Here is a 16,048-nt window from a genome sequence, read left to right as displayed (position 1 = left end):
GATGCAAAAACCGAGATACGGTTTGATAAGAAAAATACGTCTGAGATTAAAATCTTTTACTTCACATCACCCAATCCCGTAAGTCGTTCCACATGAAAATGAAGAACGAAAAATCGGGTAGCCGGAACCGCTAAAGGCTGAAGAATTCAAAATAACCCAGATAGCGTCGCGAAACGAATTGATACGAGGCCATGAAGGCATAAGCGAAATATCACCGAACCGACTGGCTCACCGGACGTATGCTAGCTGCAAGTGAACCTGAACCGATCACTAGTGAAGAATTTCTACATTTCTTTATTAAATACAATGTGTTCGTTAAGGATCAGCTAAATATACAACAGATAAAGCTGAAATGATTTTGTAAATAATGAGTTGTAAAATATAATATTTTCTTTCTTTATTGCTGATACATAATACATGTAACTACAGTTTGAAGCTTTCTTAAGAATTCCGAATTGTGGAAAATCGTTCTAGATGCATTATCACTTTAAAAACGAAAAAAAGAAGTTTGTCCTTGCTGGACAGCTTTTCCAATAAACATATGCGCAGCTAAGGAATATTTCTAATATCACAACCTTCGGATCCGGGAGGCCCTTGAATGTACCATTCTCAAAATTAGGTGAACCTTGCCAAACCAGATCACTGGAAGCATCTAGGTGAGCTTAGCTTATCGATTGCTCCACCTCACCTTTCAGCTGCTCATCGGTCAGAAATATACATTCCATCGTGTTAACGTTAACTGAACACCTTCGGAACACCTTGTCTGAATCCAGGCAGGAAATGGCACTCAATCTTCGATCCGCGATCTAATCAATCAGAATAACATTTTAATTATTTGCAAAATAAAATAAAATTTCATTACATACCGTGCACATGGAAGAGGAATTTATTTTCTTCGAGTTTGTAAGACTCGCCCTGGAAGAGAGGAACATTTCCTACCGGAAACATATTTCTGCATTGTTCGAAAATTAAAGATTCGAAACTTAAATTTCCTGCGAATATATTTTTTTTATGTTTACAAACAAACGCAACGAGCGTACCACTTGCTACCACTCATCACCGCGCTCTCCTCGCCTACTTAGTGTAAAAGTCAGGAAACCTAGTATTTCAATAACCTTGATATGAATAAACGAAGCCCTCACTTTTGAAGGTGACTTCAAACTGAACAGTTAACGCGTTTTTACTATCGTTATTTGAAACCCCTGTTTTGAAATAATTATAAATTTCCATAAAGTGTAATCATAACAATTGGCGACGAGTGGGATTTCTGCGGATATTACGGCTTGTGCTATTTTTTTTTCTAAGCCGTACTGTAAGTATAGTGAGATTTTGTGATTCCGGAAATTGTTACTCTAATGGTGGCAAAGCCTTTTATTAGAAGTTAATTTTGTTCCGATCCGAATCACAATTTTTAAACACCGGTTATTCGGTTTTAAAGCGCGTCAGATTTTTTTAATATTTTGTTTCTTTTCCCTTTTGTTTTGGGAAATTGTGGTGAAAACTACAGTTTTTTTGTTCCTGTTTAGCGAAAAGCACATTTTTTGGTTTTAAACGCCATTTTGCTTTTCCTCAATGATTTCGTTTTACTAATTCTTTTTCGTTTTATTTTCTTCCAACAGCGTTTATTTGGAGAGTGAGTTCCGTCATTTCCTCACTTTGCTCCGAGTGTTTGGCAGCACGGTCGGTGCTCGAAAATTGAGTGACCTTCTCATCACTGAGCTGAATTTTTTTTCCGTTGACGTTTGGAGAGTGACTGACAGCTGGTGTTCAAGAGTGTTGGTGAGTTGCATCGGTCGGAATTTAGCTGTTGCATTCGGAAGCCAAACTTTACGTAGAATTTCGTCGAAAGAAATAAGCTGAATCCGCTATTTGGTTGGGTTCAATTGCTGTTGCTGTTGCTGAAGTGGTTAGTTGTTGTTGCTGTTGTTGGACCTTTGCGCTGCTGGGAGAGGATTGCTGAAGTTGTAAGTGTGCTGTTTAGCATTGATCAGTTCGGTTGGTTATCCATTTCGAGTGGCTGCAGTATAATTGCAGAGGAGTGTTTTGTTTTCGGGAACAACATTTGATTCAGGTATGTGATTTTGTTGACCAATTTTTTTGTCTCAAAGTTTTTTTTGGATTTTGAATTAATATTGTACTGTGATATTTTATGACGACTGATGATATAGTCGTATTTTAATAATTTTATTTTATTGCATATTTTTTATTTTATTCGGTTTTTTTGACTTTGACCATTTTTATCTTTTGATATTTTATTTAACTAAAAGCAAATATGTCTTTGACCACTACAATGGATCCTTACATCCCACACAGCAAGAAAAATTCGTGTAAATTTAGATCGAAAACGATGCACGAAAACGGAACATCGATTTTGATGTAAAATTCTATCACGGTGTATTTTTTTCGAGGATGTAATTTTTGAGGCGTGTAAATTTAGATCGAAATCAATGCACGAGATTGGATCACAAAAGCCGTCGTGTAAAAATACACAGGGATGTAAATTTTAAAATTTATTATCGTAAATATTGATATTTTTTCTAAATATTAAGGTTTTTGCTTGTGTCTTGAATAAATACGCCGCATGTATCCTTTTTAATTCACATTTATTTCCAAAACTGAACATAAAAAAACCATTCGGAAAGCGTCAGGCTGATATTGTTGTTGCATCCTATGAATCCCAACACGGGGATGTTTTTCGAATCAGCATGATCAGCATCCTCGAATGGTTCCGGAAATCATAATTTTTCGGTCAGCATCCTGCACACTTGAATTGTTCTGACAAAAGTTTCTCCGGATAATCACTGGCCGGATATCAGCCGCTGCGAAAAATCTGACCTTGCTGTAATGGAGAGAAAACTTATCAGTTTCAACCATATTCTTTATTTCACGTCTCATAAACTTACTACTTTAAAGACTCTTAAAGTGCTCCTGTAGCTACGCCTTTGAATGACTCGTTTCCGAATAATTTTCCGACTTGTTTACTTTGTGCCCGACGCGCAAACTAACTTGAAATATAAAAAGGCACAATTTAAATATTTGCATTCAATTTTAAATCAAACAGATATAATTTTACACTGTTTGTGATATAAATTTCATTGACCGGTTGATTTTTGCATGATGCAGTGTAAAATTAAATCAAAACAGTTTATTTATATTCAATTTTGAAAAATAGACTAATATTACATCGAAAGAAGTTTAAAATTACATCTTTTTGTAATTACACTCAAGAAAAAATAGATCACTCGTGTTTTAGATTCCGTGTACTTTTAGAATTTTTTTGCTGTGCAGGATCGATACCTTTTGCGCAATATATTGAGCAACTTGAATGGATTTTTATTCACCACAACTATAAGGAGGAGCAGTACAAAGCATCCTTCCTTGCAATTTGTGGGCAAGAAGTGTACTCTAAATTGAAACTTTTATTTCCTGGGAGAAACATTAAAGAAATTTCGTATCATGAGTTAACGGCTGAACTTACAAAAAGCTATGACAAAAGCGATTCTGATGTAGTGCATAGCTACAATTTTTGGTCCCGTCGACAAGGAAATAACGAAAAAAATGTTGACTTTGTTTTGTCGGTGAAGTTTTTAGCCGAATTATGTAATTTTGGAGATTTTAAGCAGCGAGCGATAAGGGACGTTTTGGTAATGGGAATCAAGGATCCCAAATTAAGGAAAAAACTTTTTGACGAGGAAGATTTGACAGCGGTTAAGGCTGAAAAAATCATAGTGAATCAAGAGCTTGCTAGGGACAGAACTCAAAAATTGGAAAATTCAGAAACTAATCGGGTCAGTGTAGTGGCCAGACTTGGACGTAATAGGGATTATCAACCTAATAAGTCGAGCTATAGATCGAGAAGTCGTAGTAGCAGTTTTAATCGCTCAGCATCCTTTAGTGAACCGAGAGACGAAAGAGGTAACAACAAGTTCAGAACTAAGCCGGTTTTTCTTTGTACTTTTTGTAACCGTAAGGGACATACCAAGGCTTATTGCTATCGACGACAGAACAAAAGTCCTCGGGTTCGTCGGTCTAGCGTAAAATTTGTTGATTCGCCTAAATCTACTAGCTCTGGTCTTTTCAAAAGACTTAAAAAAGATTTGCAATCTGACAGTGAGGAAGATTTGTCTTGCATGAAAATCGCTTCTATAAACAAAATTAATGAACCATGCTACATTGATGTTTTAGTGGAAAACAAGTTTATAAAAATGGAGTTAGATTGTGGTTCAGCTGAGTCGGTAATTTCTGAAAAGCAATATTTGAAATATTTCAAATTTTTATCTCTCAAGCAATGTTCTAAGCGGTTGGTGGTCATTGACGGTAAACGTCTCAACATTTTGGGACGGGTTGATGCTTTGGTTATTTTAAATGGTAGTCAGCACCGATTATCTTTAGTGATCCTGCGTTGCGATAATGATTTCGTTCCTCTGATGGGCCGTTCTTGGATGAAGAGGACACACCAATTTTTCGAAAAGCGTATGACGTTCCACTCAGACTTCGTCAGAAGGTAATAGATTGTTTGGATGATTTAGAAAGGAATGGAATAATAGAGCCTATTGATGCTAGTGAGTGGGCGTCTCCGGTGGTTATAGTTGTTAAGAAGGATCAAGATATACGGTTAGTGATAGACTGCAAGGTTTCAATCAATAAGGTGTTAATACCCAATATTTACCCTTTGCCAGTGCCCCAGGATTTGTTTGCAACTTTAGCTGGGTCTAAAGTTTTTTGTTCACTGGATCTGGCTGGAGCATACACGCAACTGTTATTATCTGAACGTTCAAAGAAATTCATGGTGATAAACACGATCAAAGGGTTGTTTGTATATAAGCGATTGCCACAAGGAGCGTCATCTTCAGCTAGTGTCTTTCAAAGAGTGATGGACCAGATTCTGAAAGGACTTAAAAACGTAGTTTGCTATTTGGATGACGTACTTATTTCTGGAAGAAATTTTGAGGAATGCAGGAGTAACCTTTTTCGGGTCTTAGAGAGACTTGCTAAGGCCAATATTAAGGTCAATTTGAAAAAGTGCAAATTCTTCGTAACCAGTTTACCTTATTTGGGTCATATTTTGACTGACAGTGGTCTTTCACCTTGTCCCGATAAAGTAAGAACAATTCGTGAAGCGAAATCTCCACGAAATGTGTCTGAATTAAAGGCATTTTTGGGATTGGTATCTTACTATTCAAAATTCATTCCAAATATGTCAAGTCGTGTCAATCCTCTTTACAAACTTTTGAAAAAAGATGTCAAATACATCTGGGACGATATTTGTGAGCAAGTTTTCAACGATTGTAAACAATTTTTGTTGAAACCCAAACTGTTGGAATATTTTGACCCTGACAAACCGGTTGTTGTTGTTACAGACGCTTGTGTCTATGGTTTGGGTGGCGTTTTAGCTCATGACGTTAATGGGGAAGAACGTCCAATAAGTTTTGCATCCTTTTCACTAAACGAGGCACAGAAAAAATACCCGATTCTGCATCTAGAGGCACTTGCTGTGGTTTGTACTGTGAAAAAATTCCATAAATTTTTGTATGGACAAAAGTTTGTTATTTACACAGACCACAAACCTCTAATTGGTATTTTGGGTAAAGAGGGGCGAAATTCCATTTCAGTTACTAGGCTGCAGAGATACATTATGGAACTATCCATATATGATTTTGATATCATTTATCGCCCTGCATCAAAATTAGCAAATGCTGATTTTTGTTCACGTTTTCCTGTTGCGGATGAAATTCCGAAAGAATTGGACAAAGATTTTGTTAAAAATCTTAATTTTACACCGGAGTTTCCTTTGAGCTATAAAGAAGTGGCAAAATCAAGTCTGAATGACAGTTTTATTTCAAAGATGTTGAGCTACTTGGATAAAGGTTGGCCAGAACGAATTGATAAACAGTTCCGAGATGTTCATTCTATGCATCAAGATTTGGAGATGGTGGACGGATGTGTCCTTTTTCAAGATAGGGTACACTCAGAGGAAATCTTATTATAAATTTCATAAGATACATCTTATGAACCACTTTTTTGCGTCAAAACTAATTTTTCATAAGAGTCTTATGAAATTCTTTCAATTTTCATACGATGTTCTTATGAAAAATAGAAGAAACGGCATTGTGAAAAAATGATGAACACATTTATTCATAGCATCAGTTTTTTTTTCATCATCTAACAGTACGAAGCAATCGCCAGTTCATAGTTATTATAGTTTTCCTTTAATGTTAAATGTTATTGTTATCTCCGGAATAGTAAGTTCGATTTGATGTTTTCGGTGTGAACGTTGAATATATTAGTAAACTAAAATACATTATTTGTTTACTTTTCAGCAAGCTGATCGGCAAAAAACCAAAGGTCGAAGCCCGAAGATGTGGCAAAAAAAACTTTGATGGAGCCGTCTGTTGATGCGCTGCTGATGGTGACAATGAAGGATTTAATTTTAAACGAATTTGGAAAACAATAAAGAGCATGTTTTTAGCATGAAATATCGAGAATTTTTCTTATTAGAAAGTGATTTACTGTTTCCATAAGAATCTCTTATGAAAAGCAACAACCTCTCATTGAAGTAGGCGTTCATCTTATGAATTCATTCGCGTCATAAGACAATCTTATGAATTTCATTAATTTTTCTTATGGCGCCACTTCATAAGAGAATCTTATGGCATACATAATAGTATTTTTCTGAGTGTAGTTATACCACGGATTATGCAGAAGAAAGTACTCAATATGTTGCATGTTAATCACGTTGGAATTACCAAGATGAAGCAACTCGCACGAAGAACTGTATATTGGGTTGGTCTCAATACGGATATTGAAGAACACGTTAAATCTTGTCATATTTGTAGATCGAGAACTTCATCTAATAAGCTTCCTGAATATTCTCCATGGTTGCCAACCTCAAGACCTTTTTCGAGAATTCATGCGGATTTTTTTCATCTGGATGGCAAGATTTACTTGTTAATTGTGGATAGTTACACAAAATGGATTGAATTGGAACACATGAAGAACGGAACAGATTACAAAAAAGTTATAAAAGTGTTTCTCAATGTGTTCGCAAGATACGGTTTGCCAGATGTTTTAGTGACGGATAATGGCCCACCTTTTAATTCGGAAGTTTTCGTTAAGTTTTTTGAAAAACAAGGCATTAAAACACTAAAAAGTCCGCCATACCATCCTGAAAGTAACGGTCAAGCTGAAAGAATGGTCCGTCTGGTGAAAGATGTCTTGAAAAAGTTTCTGTTAGATTCAAACATAAAAAAACTTGACACAGATGAACAAATTTGTTTGTTTTTATTTAATTACAGAAACACTTGTTTGAGCAAGGATTATAAATTCCCCTCTGAGCGGTTACTTTCTTATAAGCCAAAGATTTTACTAGACTTGATCAATCCCAAGAGTAATTTAAAAAATAATTCACAATTTAAAAATGATGATAGTTCTAGACCATCTTGTTTAATCTCACCAAAGTTGAAAGATCCTTTTTTAAATGTGAGAAATGGACATCTGATATATTATAAAAATCCGGATAGATCAGCTTTGAAGAGATGGTTGCCAGTAACGTTTTTAAAATGGTATTCTCCAAACGTTTCACAGGTTTCCCTGGGAGGACGAGTCATTTTGGCGCACAAACGCCAGTTGAAGGTCTGTGACGATTCACATCGGAAAGCTAGGCGTTCTACAGCTTTCAACGAGGGACGGTTCTTGGAATTGAATCGATCTGACAATTTTGCCTCGTTAGGAAACGATGTTGAACCAGTTCTACCGCACGCTGAATTACCCGTGGAGCCTGGCCGCAGTGCTAGTTTCAAAAGGAGAAGACATAAAGATGAAGAAGCAGATAGTGATTCCGATAGTGATTTTTATGGGTTTGCTGCCGACTCTTTCATCTTTTCGGAGAATGAAAATATTAGGAATGAAGATAGAGATTATGATTCAGGAAAGATCAGAAGATCAAAAAGATCCACGAAAAGAAAAAGGATAGACGATTTTGTTTATTATTAGTACACATCGATAAATTTAGTGATAGGTGAAGTTTCATTATTTTGATTTGGTATTTTCAATACTCTCGATTAGAAACATGAATTTAAAATCATAGGATTAGCTTTGAAATGAATGTATAATTTAAATTGATTGAAATTTGAAAACTATCTACTAACTTCTAATGGATGAAGGAGTTGTAGTGTTCGGCCAAATAGGATTTCGAGTTCCTGTTAAAACCCCTTCTGGGAACACTGTGTCGCGACAAGCAAAAGAAGATTATAGCATAGGACTAAATTGTACATATGAATAAACGAAGCCCTCACTTTTGAAGGTGACTTCAAACTGAACAGTTAACGCGTTTTTACTATCGTTATTTGAAACCCCTGTTTTGAAATAATTATAAATTTCCATAAAGTGTAATCATAACAGTAGTGAATCAAGGTTTGATAACATTATAAGTTGATTAAATTCCAAAGATCGGTTCTTCGTTCTCTCTTTTTCAGCTTTCAGAACTTGGTTGGTGATTGCTGTTATATCCTGAATTCGTTTTCCAATTTCCTCATTGATTAATACTTGTTGATTATTCTGGAGTACCAAGGAGTTGATGCTGGTGTTGATCATCTTCAAGTCATCTGCGTCTGGGGTACCTGCTATCCATTTCCAAGTTTTGCCGATGCTATCCCATCGTTTTGGTCTGCTTGAACTAAACGGCTTCAATTTCATAAATGTTTCATACAATTTATAATTTTTAATCAGAATCAAATCATTTAAAGGATTTTTAATCATTTTGTTTTGAATTTCTCGATTTACATTGTTTATTGTGTTTTCTATTTGTATCAAATCAATTGGGTGTAATATTCTGAAATAACCTGTTTTAATCTTTGCCTGTCCTAAAGGGATTATTGCTAGTGGATTATTTGAAAGATCGTGTATTTGAAGGATAGAATATATTTGTAATATAATTGTGCTTAATACACCTAATATTCTGTAAATAAAAAGAAAAGAAGATATGAATCATTATTTTTTCCGTAAATTTACTTTATGAATTTTTCTATCTCTATTATCAATTATGTATGAATCATGATTTTCTTTTACAATAATTGGTTTGTATCTACTTTCTCTTTTTATTCTATCGAATGTTTTTTCAAATACTGTTGAATTTGGTTCAAAAGTTGGGTAACTTCTAGGTATGATTTTCTCATTTTTTCTATTGTATAAGTTTATAATTTTTTCATTCAGTTTATCTCGAATTACTTGTCTTTCTTGAATATTAATATTATCTGTAGGACCTAAATAAATGTTTCTTGGTGTGTCTTTTATAAAAGAATGAAAAGTGTAATTATAATAATGAACTCCCATTAATACCAAATCTAATAAAGGTAAAGTATTATGTTTGTGTCTAATACATCTGATTATTTCTCTAAGTGTTGAATGAAATCTTTCTACCTGTCCGTTTGTTTCTGATCTATGAACTGGAGTTCTGAAAATTTCAATACCTAAATTTTTAATTCTTTGTTCTAATACATTTGAAACAAAAGTTGGTTCATTATCCATAACTATTACTCTTGGTAAATCCCAATCTATTAATAACTCAATAAGTTCATTCTCTATATCATTTAAAGATTTTCCTTTTACTGGTTTGACTTTGGCATACTTTGAAAATTTATCCAATGATGTTATAAAATAATTTTGTGTGCTGAACTCGAATATATCTATATGAACTATCTCTCCTGGATAAGTAGGATTAGGGGTTTTAATATCAATATACTTTTGGGGATTTCTTTCATATTTCTCTGTTTTACAAATTTGACAATTACGAATAAAGTTTCGTGTTTTAATTCCAATTTGGGGAAAGTAACATTTTTTTAACAATTGGAACACATTTTCCTTTGAATTTCTATGAGCAACTTCATGTATTTCTTTAATCTTTTCTAATTGTAAATTTTCATCCGAAATATCTCTTACTTTGATTTGTGAAAATCTTGCTTTAATTAATTTTGGATTAAAATGTTGTTTATATAATTCTTGAATTTTACCCATGATTGGTTCATTGGTAAATATTCCATTAATGACTCTTGGATTGAAATATCTTTTTAATTTATTCAATAAGAATTCGTTATCAAAAGTTTGCTCACAAAATATATGTCTTTTAAATTCTGGAAACGGTGTTTCTAATTGATAATTTGAATTTTGGTTAGGAATAAATATTAGTTGGTTTTTGAAAACGTTAATAGGTGCTTCAGTAGAGGGGATAAAAGTATTGTCATCATCATCTGACGAGTGTCGCGTAGGTGTTAAGGAATTAACTTGGATGCGAGATAAAGCATCTGCAACCACATTAGCTCTACCTGGTTTATATTCAATGTGATAATCATGTTCTTCAAGGTAAGCTTTCCATCTTTTTAATTTTGCATTGTTATTCCTTGGAGAAATCGTAAAAGATAATGGTTGATGATCTGTATAAATCAAAATCTTCATACCATAAATATAATTTCTTAAATTGTTTAATGACCATATTATTGCTAACATTTCTTTTTCAATTGTTGAATAGTTTTCTTCGGGTTGAGATAAAGTTCTTGAAATAAATGTAATTGGTCTTTCTCCATCATCAAATTTTTGTGAAAGTACCGCACCAATAGCTTTATCAGAGGCGTCAGTAGTTAAAATAAATGGACGAGTAAAATCTGGGAACGCTAATACGTCTTTAGAACTCAAAATATTTTTAAGACAATTAAATGATTTAATTGCGTCATCATCTAAATTAATTTTAAAATTTTTAGATTCATTTTTAAGAATTTGGCGATGGCCATCCTCACCTCTTAAGAGTTTTGTCAGGGGTTTTGCAATTTTTGCATAATCTTTGACGAAACGTCTATAATAACCTGAAAGTCCTAGAAATGCTCTTAATTCTTTCAAACATTTTGGTTGAGGGTAATTCTTAATACATTGAACCTTTTTGTCATTAGGTTTTAAACCATTTTGGGATACAATAAATCCTAAAAATTCTACTTCTTGCTTTAAAAATTCAGATTTATCTGGTTGAATTCGAAAATTAGCTTTTCTTAAAGTTTCAAATACAGTATGTAAATTTTTCAAATGTTCCTCTAAAGTTTTTCCAAAAATTATTATATCATCAATATAAACATAGCAAATTTTTCCAAGATGTTCTCTTAAAACATCATCCATAACTCTTTGAAATATTGCAGGTGCATTTTTAAGTCCAAATGGCATTCTTAAAAATTCATATTTACCATTGTTTACTGCAAAAGCTGTTTTTTCAATATCATATTCTGACATTGCAATCTGATGAAAACCAGATGCTAAATCCAAAGTTGTGAAATATTTATTATTTCCTAAATTTGATAATACTGCGGCCGTATCAGGTATCGGATATTTATCATTAATTGTTTTGACATTTAATTTCCTATAGTCAATTACAACTCTAAATTTCTTTTGTCCTGAGGCATCCATTTTTTTAGGAACAATCCATACAGGTGAATTGTAAGGTGAATGAGATTTTCTAATAATTCCGTCATTCAATAATTTCTGAATTTGTTTCTCAACTTCATCCTTAAAAGTTTGAGGATAAGGATATGATTTACTATATATCGGATCATTATCAGTTGTTCTAATAGTAGCTTTAATTTTAGTTGTAAATGGCAATTTTTCATCAGGGGGTTGAAATAAATCTTGATATTTGTCTAAAATTTTCATTAAACCATTTTTTTCATAAGTTTTTAAATGATCGTCTCTAATTTGTATTTTATTAATTTGTTGAAATTCTTTCTGTAATAAAGGAATTTCATAATTATTGGGCAAAATAATCTTTTCATTATTTACATCAATAATTGCTTTCAATTCTTTTAAGGTATCATGACCTAAAACTGCATCAAATGTTTTTAATTCTTCCATGTGATAAAATTTTACTATAAGATTAGAACATGGTTTAAAAAATCTTCCTTGCGAATATTTTTCAATTTTAAGATCTCCTCCAACAGAAGATACTTTAAAAGGTTTCTTAACTTTATGAAATCTTCTCGTAAACTTGGGATGAATGTAATTCTTATTAGACCCAGTGTCTACTAAAACTTTTAATGGTTCTCTCAATTTACCATAGAATAAAAAATATGGTAAAGTAGATTTTATTCTAAAAAATTAAAATCTGCACAATCTTCATATTCCTGCACAAATTCTTCAGTTTCTTCAGTTTTGTTACATTGCTTTTCGTATGTCTGCATATACTTTTCAAATGTTAGAGAATCTAACTCTACATCTTCTGAAAAATCGTCTTCAGTTTGAATATTTTCTTCTTCTTCCAATATTGTGGAATATTGAGGATCAGGATCTAGAGTATTCACATTAAATACTCTTTGTCTTTTGAAGGGTGGTTGAGGTCTTGAAGTAGAAGGCCGATTTACATAATTTACCTGTTGAGATCTTATGGATTGATCTACATCCATAGGTTCTGGTTTATTTAATTTTGCTGGAACTGGTGGTCGTGGTTGAAACGTTTGATGTTGCGGTTTTGGCTGGAAAGATTGATTATTGGGATATCTATAATTTTGTATAGGTACTGGAACAAATATTGGTTGATTCCGTTGGGGTTGTTGTTGAGGTTGAATCCTGGGTTGTGGTCTCGGTGGGACATCTGGAACTCTGCGTATAATATTCTTTCTGAATTCTACATTTTGATACGTAATGCAATAGTTATAAGCTGTAGCTAAAGAATCCGGGTTAAAATTTCTTAAAAATTTTCCAATATCGCCATCCAATCCTCTCATAAAAGCATCAATTGCTTTTCTATTATAGCAATTTATGATAGCTTTTATTGCTTCTGGATGAGAATATTCGTTGCTAATTCTTACGTGATTAGAAATGTGAGACAACAGTTTAGATATTTCCGTGTAGAATATCGACAAAGGTCTTCCTCTTTGTTGCGTATTCATTAACTGATAATCCAATGTTGTTAAGTCTCGTTTCTCTCCATAGTAAGTCAATAAAACTTTTTTGATACTATAAAAGTTTATGTTAACGTTAGATGCAACTAAAGCATCATTAGCTTCGTCCTGTACTTTTCTCCTAATGGCTCTGCAAACCATGTGAAATTTATTAATTGAATCAATATTACAATTTTCTTTTGGAGTGTATAATTTTACAAGAGTTTCCGCATCTTGGATCCAATGACTAAGTTCAGTTGGATTTCCAGTAAAAACGGGTAAACCTTTTACTAAATCTGAAAAATTTTCTAAAATTGATAAATTAACTGGTGATCCATCAGGTTTTGTATAATGAATTGGTGGATCGCTATCATCAATTTCCGTAGGAAATGCCAATCTCTCAAGGGCACTTATCCTATTTAGAAGAGCAGAAATTTGTTCAGAATTCATTTTAGGAATTCTTGGGAATTTAATTTGAAGGTTACTAAAAGTATTGACTAACTCGTCAATGTTTGATGGTATTCTGAAAAATGCTGAAAACAAAAAATATTATTATGCTGTAAATAAAAAATAATTAATGAGCTGAAAAGAATGTTTTTGATTAATGAGCTGAAAAGAATGTTATGATTATTTTATTTTTTTGTATTTTTTTATCTTGTTATATTTTATAAAGGAACAATTTGGGTTGATGCTTAAGAAATTCGTAAGCTGTTTCAATTTAAAAATTGTCCTTTTAGTTTTTTAAATGAACTTTATTTTCTTCTCAATAATTTTATAATTGTGATAACTTATTAATCCTAAATTTAATTTTCACTTGATTTTTCACTTTTTCTTTCAAATCAAATATAATTATGGTGAAAATTCAATTCACTTTGCTTTAATTTATTATTTCACTTATTTCCTATTTTATCAACTTTTTCACTTTATTTTTCTTTTATTTCTTTTGATTTCTTTCAAATTACGGATTGCCGATGCACTTAGGGGTATGCACCCTGTTCACGCTTATTTGAGTAATTATTTTTCTTTGTACTTACATGTAAATCCTCATCATTCGTTGGGAACGCCAACAAACTCGTGGAGAAGTGGGGGCACACGATGAGTTGTTTATACTTCTCTAAAAAGTAACTCCTCCGTTCCGGGTCAACGGGAAATATAGGAGCGATGAACTAGCACAAGTTGAATCTCCTCTCAGTGAAAACAGAAAAATCCTTTTTCGAGTACTCTCGGACTCAGGTTCCACTTTCACGGCTGCTTTTAACGCGATTAGAGACACTTTGAAAGGTTTTTTCGAATTTAAGAAAACCTCTAACAGTTCTTAATATTCGAAGTGCTGTTGTTTAACTGAATTAGGTAAAATCCTCTTACAGTTTACCGATTCTTCAGGATATTTCTTCACTTAAAACACTTTCACTTTGCACTAGTCCCTATTCGGGCGCCAATTAATAATTGCACGCTAGGTTTGAATAAAAAAATATATTTTATTCTTAATAACCCAACATACAATTATGAGAACCACTCCTAAGTCTGAACTAACTCTGACTGTACCTGAACTGATTCTAAAGTTACTACCAATTGCTAATCCCTTTTTATACAATTCTAATACAAAGAACATATGGTCTTTCTAGACATAAAGAACATATGGTTCTTTCCTATCAATTCAATTAGCCGAAACACTTGTGTTTAAAATAATTTAATTCTAATGAAGCTCGCCACGCCGCATTCCAATCAATCAGTCGAGGCCACATCTGTTTTTGTTTTACTATCGTTGACCGTCTGGATGGTGTTGACGTAACTCTAGATTTAGGAAACAGTGTAAATGTTATAAATCTCCTAAGAGGACGAATGACCATGTTGGTTAAAATCCTCTATAAATAAACAAAATAGAATAGAATAGAGAGGTTGTTGCTTTTCATAAGAGGGTCTTATGGAAACAAAAATATCACGTTTGATAAGAAAATATCAAGATAATTGATTTCAAAAATTTTCAGTTTATTTTTTGCGTAATTAGTTTAGAATTACTTTATGATCACCATAAGCACGCATCAACGCCCGGTTCAACGATCATTCTGCCGCACCCGGTCCATTGAACTTATCCTTTTCGCCAGTCAACATGCTGAAAAGTTAACAATGAATTGTGTTTAAGTTAACAAATGTTTCGAACATTAACAAAAAATAAACTTACCATTTAGAATAACAAAAACACTTTCAAGTTTAAAAAAACTAATGGTCCCACAATTTGTTAGTGCTTGGTATGACGATGAAAAAATGACTGATAGAATGAATGTGTTCATTATTTTTTTCACAATGCCGCTTCTTCTATTTTTCATAAGAACTTCGTATTAAATTTTAAAGAATTTCATAAGACTCTTAGGAAAAATTATTTTGGAGGCAAAACAGCGGTTCATAAGACGTGTCTTATGACATTTATAATAAGATTTCCTCTGAATGTAGGATAGAGGTTTATGGTGTTTTCCTCTCAAAGTAGTAACATTCGTGCGACCTGTCAAATCAGTGTAAAATCTGTCGGAGTTCTACACGCTAGCCTCTTTTCAGTCAACCTTTGTACGGATAACTGTGACTGCAAAACTTGCACGAAATCCAATTTTCAATGAAAGAGATAATATAGATACAAATTTTTAGAATTGATATGAATGTGTTTTATGCCAAGAGGTCCTTGGTTTATGATTATTTATATGCAATAAAATGCAAATACACGAAATGTAACATTATAGCAAAACAATTTATTTTTATTTACTTAAATAAAAAAAAAGATCAAAAGGCTTTTTCAATTTACATCATTTTTTAATTACACAGTAAAAAATAAGATCACATAGATAGCGATACACAGAAAAAAAATATTTCCTGTAAAATTACGCAAATGTCCTGTAACAAGAAGGAGCAGGACATTTACTGTAATTTTACAGGTCGAAAAACAAATTCCGTGACATTTAATATTTAGTGTTCAACTTTGTAACGAATGTTTTAGTTCCCGAAACAGCCAACAGCTTATAGCGCCACTCCCGGAAACCGAGAGGCTGTTGGTGCACGATTTGTGTCCCGGCTAGAGACTCTGATTCAAGGCGGGCTAACAGTTTTAACACTCAGTCCCACTTAATCTTCCCAACTTACCAATCGAGTTG

The 16,048-nt window shown here is 33.1% G+C and overlaps 1 long non-coding RNA gene across 1 annotated transcript; it reads left to right on the top strand.

Moving 5' to 3' along the window:
- Positions 1-1,200: 1,200 nt before the first annotated feature.
- LOC129739031 (uncharacterized) lies at positions 1,201-8,318 on the top strand. Its single transcript, XR_008735725.1, has 3 exons — positions 1,201-1,312; positions 1,620-2,071; positions 7,585-8,318. It is a non-coding gene; the product is annotated as an uncharacterized LOC129739031 (long non-coding RNA).
- Positions 8,319-16,048: the final 7,730 nt, after the last annotated feature.

The sequence above is a fragment of the Uranotaenia lowii genome, chromosome 1, assembly GCF_029784155.1.
Source record: "Uranotaenia lowii strain MFRU-FL chromosome 1, ASM2978415v1, whole genome shotgun sequence".
Classification (NCBI taxonomy): Eukaryota; Metazoa; Arthropoda; class Insecta; order Diptera; family Culicidae; genus Uranotaenia; species Uranotaenia lowii.
The sequence above is the reverse complement of the archived record's forward strand: the minus strand, read 5'-3'. Positions and strand labels throughout refer to the sequence as shown.